Source organism: Ranitomeya variabilis, chromosome 2, assembly GCF_051348905.1.
Source record: "Ranitomeya variabilis isolate aRanVar5 chromosome 2, aRanVar5.hap1, whole genome shotgun sequence".
NCBI classification, from domain to species: Eukaryota; Metazoa; Chordata; class Amphibia; order Anura; family Dendrobatidae; genus Ranitomeya; species Ranitomeya variabilis.
Genome location: NC_135233.1, coordinates 609,106,497 through 609,115,259, shown reverse-complemented (window position 1 = coordinate 609,115,259; position 8,763 = coordinate 609,106,497).

Here is an 8,763-nt window from a genome sequence, read left to right as displayed (position 1 = left end):
AGTTTAGACCAGATAATTCCTTAGACACCGTGACAGGGGTGGGTGTGGACCCACTGCGCCATGGGCCGGGCTTACCCTAGAGAGGTGAGGCTAAGTGGCTTCCTGGTTTTCAGTAGAGCATCTGATGGTGAGGTTAGGATTGGTGCCACTACAGGGCAGTGCCCAGACCTGCAGCAGCTAGCCAAAGGGTCAGCACGGAGGGAATAAACAGAGACATGGTCAGGAAGTCTGAGGTCGAGGTGGGCAGCACAGGTTCAGAATACAAAGCTGGGGTCAGTACTGAAGAGGACAAGCAAAGCCAAGTCAGTAACAGGAGCGTCAAGAGAGGAATACACCAAGACAGGAAAGTAGAAACAGTCTGGAATTAGGGACCTCTGTTTAGGCGAGGTATGGAGGGACAAGCTGCCTAATATATCCCCTGCCGACAGGGGATAGTCCAGGGAAGCGAAGCTCTTCAGTACATAGCAGGGTTAAATTCCTGCAGAGTCTGGCCACGCCTCCCTATAGCCATGTGGAGACAGCAGGAAGATGCAGCAGTGCTGGGAGTGCAGCAAGAACCAACTCAGCAAGATGGTCTGACCTAGAGAGGAGCAGAGCGGTTAACACAATGAGTAGGATGGCGCCCACTAACTATGGAAGTCACCGGCGTGACAGACTCAATACTTTAGTTTGGTCTTCATCTATCTAATAGTAATACATAGGGTCTCCCCTCAAATTTCACAACTTGTCTCCTTGGCTTAGGCTGCCATTCTTACAGTAGGTATTCTTAACCTTCGCTTCTTCCGGGCAGAAAAGCACCCAACGGTCTTTGACAACTACAAGAATTGAAACTCAGTAATGTAATACGTCGTTCAGTAAGACTTTATGGTAATGCGGTCTCTTGCAATTTTTGTTGCGAAGACAATTCCCGTCATGACTGAGCAAATTCATCATTACCTTTACAAACAAATGGAAGCTCACGCCGTCGAGCAGAATCGATATGAGAGAAAATCACACACTCCGAATGAGAAGGGACAGTGATTTGGGCTGCAGAAAATTCTGCAAACATTACGACGGGCGATGCCGAGCTTATGAAACAATAACATTGTAGGGAAACGGAAACACTAATGATACACGCAGCGAGATTACAAATAATATTTCCTTATCTTTTATAATCCATTGTCAAACACTATGAATTATTCAGTAATCCCATAAAAACCGAGACAGTTCTGCAAAGTGTTCACTTTGTTATAAGACTGTAAGGCAGGAAGGAAAATTGTTATGGCAGGTGGCCCTCAGGAAGCCACGAGCTGTGTCACCATATCTCCAGGAGCAATTAGGCTCTGTGCACACAGCATTCGAGCGCTCTGATGGAGGTGTACTCTTCCAACTTATGCCTCCATCTTCCTACAAAATTCAGAAAAGTATATTGCACAATGGAGGCCAAAAGGACAATACTTTGGCCGTCATCAGTGCCCTTTGATTATATGTTTAACTTTTATACCAGGAGTATTTTCCATATGCAAAATATAGGGTGCTGTGCGCAGTTCATTTGGACTCATCGCAATATGTGGATGTCCACCTCACCAGTCTGGTTTCATTAGGATCATTGATGGTGTATGGTTTGACTTGGAGGATACCATAATCATTTATTTCAATGGAGAGCGACCATTTCACTGGTTACAGGACTGGCAATCATGAAATCATTTTTTTGGTCCTCCAGGGGGCCAACTCACCCATTGATTTCAATGAAGAGCAGCCACGTGGTTAGCTGCGGAAATTGCAATCATGAAATGATCTCTTCTTCTGCCACTTGGTTGCCTACAGGACTAGCAATCGTGAAATTATCTCTTCAGCCTTTTGGAGGACCACTGCATCCATTGCTTTCAATAGAGAGCGGACACTTTGTTGACTCCATGACTGGCTATCTTGAAACAATCTCTTCGGTTTTCTGAAGGATACCATACCTATTCATTTCAATAGCGAGCAGCTCCTTGGTTGCCTACAGGACTGGCAATCATGAAATTACCTGCTATGTCTTCCAGAGGACTACCATAACTATTGTTTTCAATGGAGATGAGCAAATTGGTTGCCTTCAGGGCTTGCAATCATGAAATGATCTCTTCAGTCTTCTGAAGGATACCATACCCATTTAATTCAATAGGCTTCAGCCACTTTGTTGCATACAAAACTGGCAATCATGAAATTATCTCTTTGATCTTCTGGAGGACTACCATAATCATTGATTTCAATAGAGAGCAGCCACTTGGTTGCCTTTAGGGCTTGCAATCATGAAATGATCGCTTTGGTCTTCTGGTTTTCCATGTTCTTAGTAACCAAAGCTAGCCATACACTTTACAGAGCTGGAATACTACATCTATTCCTCCCAAACTCCCATAATCACTCATGCTCCACAGCCCAATCCTTTTGTCTTCCAATGACAGATGTTGGAATACCTCATTACACATTAGATGGTCCGCCGATCCCGCTGATGTGTTTGTCCCAAATCAATCTAATATGCATGGATTCCTTATGCCGAGACGCAATGGGGCTCATGGTTTTCTGGAGGTCATCTTCACTTGTGTCCCCTCTGCTACCCCTACCTGTTGTCATACTTCTGTTTTCTGCTTGCACCCTCTGAACGGTGACATCAGCACCAATGGATTGGGTGGCAGCTGTAGCACCCACAATAGTAAAGCAGCTGGAACACATCTTCATTTTCTGATGTAATATTTGTTTATATACAACACTCTAAACCTAAACCTCTAGACTGAAAGCCTTTCCATGTCCTTTTCTCTCCATAATGCAAGTCGAAGTATTTTTTTTTTCTTATTCCATAGAGTTAGCAAGACATTTCCTTTCAATGCCACGAGCTCATACAAACCTGTAATACCTCAATTGGCTTTCAGGCAAAATGACCAATAATACGATGACCATTATTATTACATTAGTCCCCAGTAGAAACGATTTTATTGGCACCCCATGCACTCGCTCAATGTTCTCCGTCTCTGATATATTGCATTCCCCACTGACTCGGCATGTGATCTGAGCCAGAAAATGACATTTATTGACGTTCTCGTAATTGTTTTTGGCTCTGAAAGATTTGAGGACACCATAAAATGGCAATATCCTGACACAGAACCACTTAAAAAATGGAAATGCAAAATTGAAGATGATATTAGTAGAACTTAATTTCAGTCCGAATGGCGGCTGAAGGTCAGGACCACGTCAGGGTCAAATGAGTAAAGCTTATATTGTTACTAATTTTACATATCTGTCTTTCCAAGACCATGGAAATAACAAGTACAAGGAAGGAAGAATTTGGCGTCATCGTGACTAATGTGAAATATTTGTATCCATAAATGAAGCTCAAGTGGGAACATTGAGGAGATCTAAAGTAAAAATGCAACCAAGAGTCCGTCCAAAAACAAGGTGTCACAATTCTCTCCCATCTGTTGTAGAGAAGCTTAACGTTTCTTCTGGTTCCTCTAACTTCACATCTTTTAATTTTTTTAAATTATTCTTTGAAATTGAGGTTTCAAATTAGTGCTTTAGAAATGTGAATAGGTGTCTTGTGCCACCAAATTCTTCTTTTGTAGAAATGCAGCGATATTTAATGGTAGCAATATAGATTTCATTAAGACATCCCAAGAGGTATGGGCCATCGTGCTCTTCTTACATAGAAAAATATTCAGAATTGTATCATTCGGAGCAAGAAAAAACAAAAGGGTTTGGTACACCATAGTTTTCTTCCATATGAACATAGACATGCTAATATTTCATTGGGCAAGAGTCAATTTTGGAATCAAAACCAAAAGGTAGAAAAACTTTTCCAACAAGGCAATTTGGACCACTATGGTATTCTTCAGAGAAACCTAGCCATAGCTAGGCTTATTGTTCAAGAGAATTCAAAAGATTTGGGCCACCATGGTTTTCTTTGATATTATTTGGACCACCATGATCTTCTTCTATACAAACATAGACATGACTAAACCTCATTAGGTAAGAGAAAATAAAAAGCTTGGATCAAAAAGATTTTTCATAGGAATATAGTCATAACTAGATCTCATTAACCAAATGGTTTGGGCCACCATGGTCATCTTGAATAGAAACATAGCTTTGACTAGATCTCATTGGGCAAAGAAAATGAAAATGCTTCAACCACAATACTAACATGGACATGACTACTAGATCTCATTGGATAAGATAAACTAAAAGCTTTGGGCCACTGTGATTGACGTTGATGGGAACATAGCCATGACTAGATCTTATTAATCAAGAAAATTCAAAAGTTTTGGGTCACCATGGATTTCTTCCAAAGATTTCTCCTCTATGAACATAACCATGATTAGATCTCTTTTGGGCTAGAGAAGATAAAAATCTTGGACCAAAATTACCTTTTTTTTTTCTATGAATATAGTCATGATTAGATTTAATTTGAGTAAATAAGCCAAAAGGTTTGGGGCAACATGGTCATCTTCAATAGGAATATACCTTTGACTAGATCTAATTGAGGAAGGAAAATTAAGAGGCTTCAACCGCAATAGTAACACGGTAACGATTACTAGATCTCATTCGATAAGATAAACCAAAAGGTTTGGGTCACTGTAGTCTTCAGTGATAAAAACATAGCCTTGACTAGATCTTATTGAGCAAGTAAAAACAAGAGTTTTGGACCACAGTGACCTTCGTCCATAGGAACATAGCCATGTTTGAAACATAAAAATGACCATAAGGTTTTGGCTACCATGATCTTTTCAATAGGAACATAGTAGATCTCATTGGTCAACAGAAAATAAGATGCTTGGACCACAATAATTTTCTTCCATTGGAACATAGCCATGACTAGATCTAATTCGGCAAAAGTAAACAATAGATTTGGGTCACCTTGGTCTTCTTGCATAAGAACATAGCCATCATTAGATCATATTAGGAAAAAGAAAACAAGTGGGTTTGACCTCAATGATCTTCTGACATAGTAACATGGTCATGACTAGTTGTGACTGGGCAAGAAAGAATTTTACAGCTTGGGTTTGAACTGAAATCACAAGGCAACAAAATATTTGTCTCCTTGCATGAAGACATGGCCATGAGAAGATCTCATTTAGCTACAAACAGTTTTAGAGTATGGGCTGGTTTCTAAAACATGTGCACCAAGGTTGTTTGGGCCCCTGTGGTCTTCTTATAAAGGAGTGCATCCATGACATAGCCTTCCAGGAAAACAGGCAATGACGTCCGGACGCCGAGCATGTACGCAGTCACGTTTCAGTAGTGTCTAATGATATTTCATTAACTGATTTCTACGTCCAACCAAGTATTAGTCCTAAACTTGACAAATCCACTTTCTAAAAATAGAACTAAAGATTTATCTGACATGTTTTTTTGCTAACGAGTATCTATTTTGTCAGCCAGTAGTTTACTTCATTGAGAAACATTTGTCATGGGCGAAGGGTGAGCGGAATGTTTCCTGTCCTTAATAATATGTAAAGTGCATTCTGAATGTGCGGCTCAGTGCCTTCTAGACAGTCATTACTGAGATTAATGTAGACAAATTAATTTGATTTTAATTTTTATAAGTATCTGCTTTAGAGTCTTGGGAGGAAACATATTCCGTAATTCAAGTAGGAAGCATAAAACGAAGCCGAGACGGGCAAGAAAAATGTCCAGGATCCATTTAGTTGTGGGAGACGAATAATAACACTGAAAACATGACCAATTTAAGGCAAATTTCTGAAGCCTAAGTGTTAATTAATGGCACTGAACCATTTAGTATGACATAGTATCAATTACAGTAAATCATACGATATACTTTATGTGTCTTATAGAAATGTGATATTATTTATTGCTATTTATCAAGGCTTATTATGGCTTTATGGGTTTGGTCCTTGTGGCTCAAAGTAGATGGTAGACGTGGAGCTACAAGGTTTTGGTATTACTAGGATGTTCCTTATGCCCCTGACTTTAGATCTTTTGTCTCTACCTGGGATTTCAAAAGTTATAATTAGAGTTGGTGCAAATCGATTTGCAGAACTCAGTCCATCATTCATGTCAGCATTCTGTGGGCCACCAAGGTCTTCTTCTATTCGAGTTTAGAAATGACTAAATTTCATTGGGTAAGAGTAACCAATAAAGTTGGACCAACATGATCTTCTTTATACGAACATAGTCATTACTATGTCTCATTGGGCAAGAGTAACTAGTAGATTTTGGCCCCCATGGTCTTCTTAAATAAGAACTTAATCATGATTAGATCTCATTGGGCAAGAGTAACCAATAGAGTTTGACCAACATGGTCTTCTTCCATACAAACATAAGCATGACTAGATTTCATTTGTCAAGAATAACCAGATCTCATTGGGCAAGAGTAACTAGTAGATCTTGGCCACCATGGTCTTCTACGATTTGAACATAGACATGATGACTAAATTTCATTTGGTAAGAGTAACCAATAGAGTTGGACCAACATGATCTTCTTCATACGAACATAGTCATGACTAGATTTCATTGGGCAAGAGTAACTGGTAGGTTTTGGCCACATGGTATTCTTCCATATGAACATGGCCATGACTAGACCTTATGGGCAAGAATAACCAATAGAGTTGGAGCAATATGGTCTTCTTTCATATCAATGCATCCATAGCTAGATGAGAACTACCTTCTACATGATGCAATGTCATATGTGTCAAGCCGCAACAATGACTTTGGGTCAGTCCAGCTAATGAAGAGAAGAACTGCAGATTTATGGTAGTGGAGGCAGTTCTCAGGGCTCCCATCCAGCAGCCAAGGATTATTGAGGTTGGCGATGGTCTGAGTCCTGGAAATTAATTTACACTAACTCTAGTAAGAATAAATAGATCACCTTATACCTTGTAGAACAGTAGAAGACAATGGCCATTATTGAAGAAAAAGTCCAAAACAAACAAACAAACGGGTTCATGTAGATCCAGTAGGATACAAGGACTAGAACTGATTTCTACCTTAGAAAGTAAAGTATTTGCGCTATTGAGCTTTTAAAGTCTACGTAATAAATACTAACAACCCAGATATGTCCAACTACAAACCCAACTGGACTTTTAGAGACCCACATCTTTTTATAGAAAGCCTTAGACATGATTAGGATTGGGTATTCCTTAAGGAGCAGAAATCATTGGCTGCTATTTAAACGCATAACACTGGTTGTGATGGGGTGATCACCAGAGCTTTCCTTTGTTATTGATTATGCAGCAATGCCATTTTGTCACTTTTGGTACATTATCAGGGGTATCGGGATCAAAAAAAGGTATTCCATTATCTGATGGATAACTTAGTCCTTAATAAAAGCACTTTTTATTATTAATTTTTATTTTTGATATAAGAAAATACACCAGCGCTACCTGACTGGAATCACTGTGCTGCAGGAGCCAAGACAGAGGAGCTGGTACTGTCAAGAGGGAAATGCAAACGAATAAAAGAAAATGGATCCGCGCTACAGTGATGTGGAAATGACCAAGGATGTGGATTAGTATATATAGGAATACCCAAGCGGTATTACGCCGTATAGATGCACAGTGTGTCAGCGGGAGGTCCCCCACCACAGCCTATAAACCACCATAAACCAACCTAGATGGATGTAAAATTAAATCGAATCTGAAACAGGGTTATACTCCATCCAAAGAAATACAATGCGGACTCACCGTGATGTAATGAGGACTCGGCGTGCAGAAAAGAATGTGGTCCGGGCTGGGTGGCAGGATTGGGCCGGTGGGTGTGCAGGTAGGCAGGCGGGCGAGCAGGGAAAAGCAGCCGCCAGGTGGCGTGTGTTGTGTGGGCTGCGTAGAGCCAGGGACGGCTCCGGCCGGTAGCGTCCCTGGATACGAGCGGGAGAGAACAGGGGGCGGAGCTCGCTGGCACAGGGCTCAGCGTGTGACGTCACTGAGCTGGAGAAAGGTACGGGGAGACAGAGGGACCAAAAAACCGACGCGTTTCGAAGGGACAACGTCCTTCTTCATCAGGGTTACCTGTCCCTTGTGATGCCCCGATATTTAAACCCCCCACCTGTCAATCACAACACACAACCCGCCCAAATAGCCTGCTAGTGGAAAAATGCTGCAGAAGGAGGACCGACACATTAGAGTCACTAAAATGATGGATGTGACCCATAAAGAAGCTGCGTATATGAAAAGAAAATGTATCTCATAGATGTGCAAGCATATTGGAGACTATATGGCCAAAAGCTGGCTGAGTGTGGTATACTGGTGTGGTTACCGCAGTACATTCAATTGCCATAATGAACCGACTAGGGAATCTAAAAATAAAAAATATATAAAATTAATCTTTAATAAATAATTAGATAAAATAGAAATAAGATATGCATATGGCAAGAGGCAAACACAAAAAATATATAAAAATGAATATAAAATTTGTAAAAGAAGAAGCAGGTGTTAATCCTGCCCTTCTGGGTAAGAATTGGATAAAACCAATAGGAAACCCAAAAAGCAAATGAGGGTATGGTGAGCTATCCCAATATACCTGGAGGAATGGCTTAGGGGGGGGGGGGGGTTGGGAAGGAAAGGGGAATGGGCTGGAAAAAGGGAGGATTAAAAGGCAAATATTTCGAGCCCATGATTAAGACCCTTAGGGGCCAGACTATTCAAGGAGAAGATCCACTGGGATTCAGCTCTTGACATGGCTTTTATAAGGTTGCCCCCTCTTAAGTTCGGTTTCACCTTTTGGATACCCCAAAATACAATGCCCTTGGTGGATTTGTTATGTTTCTCACAGAAGTGACGAGATAGTGGATGGCCC